We start from the raw sequence: 1,885 nt of genomic DNA, 5'->3' as shown, positions 1-1,885 counted from the left end.
TATGTATATATATATATATTTTTTTTTTTTAATCTATGTTTTATATATATATATATATTTTTTTTTTTTATATCACCAAATCAACAAATAAATATCCTAAATATATTAAATATCGTATAATATATGTTCTCCCAACAAATAATATATAAGTTCTCATCTATTTTTTTCGTTAATAATAATTCAATATAATTATATAAATGCGTATGAATCTGAATATACATTATTTGTATATACACCTACATACGCAAATATGAATTTATTTATTTATTTTTTTTTATTTATATTTATATATATATATTTTTCATTTCTTTAACTTTTTTTCCCCGTTCATTTATCTATTTTATTTCATTTTTAAACATTAGGCGCTTTCCTATGTACGAAAATTACTACCCTTATATTCCGGGTAGTTGTTCTTTCTCTCTTTCTTTCTCTCTCTCTCTCTCTCTCTCCCTCTCATTCCTTATTTCTTAATTCTTTTTTTTATTATTCAATTACACAGATGGAAAATTGTATGTAATAAAATTTGACGAAAAAAAAAATTCTTCTCGTTACAATTACCCTTGGTACGTTTATCCATAACGTACGGAAGAAGGAAAAGATACAATTTGCTAAAACGTTATAACTCTTTTTCAAATTTGAAGAGAGAAAACAAAAAAACGATAAAAAAGAAAAAAAAAATTGATTGAATTAAGTAAAAATGTTATTCGGATAAAAAACAGTCGGTAATTATGTTTCCCGCGGTGTTTACCGTCGGTAAAATGTAAAGTAATAAAACGTAATAAAAATATAGATATATTTATATCGTATCGACGACGAATCGTACATTTCTCTCGATCTCTTACCGAGACACGTTAAGCAATTAATTTTTCCTCTTCCTGTTATGTTAACATCTAATTAGAAAGAAAAAACATAAATTTCATCCGTTCTAGAAAGAAAGTTAACTAAGAGTTTATACAGGCATCGAATCGAATCGTACGAATTCATCTTTCTATAATCGATTTAATGCTTTCCTAAGGGGATTTTTTGCAAGCACTATAAATCGCTTGCAAAAAATTTATAAACAAAACTATCTTTTGTTAATAACAAACGGTGTACGTTTTTTTTTTCTTTTTTTTCTTTTCTTTTTTTTCTTTTATTACCAACGAAATCTTCCTTCTTCTTCTTCCTTCTAATTATTTTTCCTATATATAAGTCGCGTACTTGATTACGATTCCTTCCATTCGTTAAGATTGACATATTTTTTCTCTCTTTTCATTTATATATATATATATATATTAAATATATATATATACTTTTTTTCTTTTTTCCTTAATTCTTATCTCGAAGAAAATGATTTTTCTAACCAAATAGGCCGCGTCTATTCCTCCTTTCGAAAATTGTTTGTGTTTTTTAATTATTTACATTTTACATCCGTGTTATTCGACGACTCGTATTCTTACACGCACGCACGTGGAAAAAATGGAAATCGTTTTAATCGATAAATGTAAGGCTCGGTTATTTTAACGAGGATAGCTAGACACTTTTAATTTTTCCGTCTCTTGTTTCGAATTTAGAAAAATTTTCGATTCTTGTTTTTTTTTTTTTCCTTTCCTTTTCCTTTCTTTTTCAATCGATTCTTACGGATAATGTATTAATCTTAACGCGATTCGAATGTCTGGAAAATGACACGGGAATTTCAAAAGTCACGTTGCTAGAAAAAATAACGTGTATAAGAGACGTTCTTTCTCAATTCCTCGAAGATATCTAAATTTTTCGTCTAAATTACTCGACTATACTCGTTTGAAATTTTCTTCAAGTATTAACCGAATTGATCTTATATAAGCTGTTTACAACAACCTCGAAAGTAATTCCAGCCCTGGGCCAGAATTCATCTCTCAGAAGTAAT

Source organism: Apis dorsata, unplaced genomic scaffold (assembly GCF_000469605.1).
Source record: "Apis dorsata unplaced genomic scaffold, Apis dorsata 1.3 scaffold_949, whole genome shotgun sequence".
Lineage (NCBI taxonomy): Eukaryota > Metazoa > Arthropoda > Insecta > Hymenoptera > Apidae > Apis > Apis dorsata.
Note: the sequence above shows the minus strand (reverse complement) of the source record.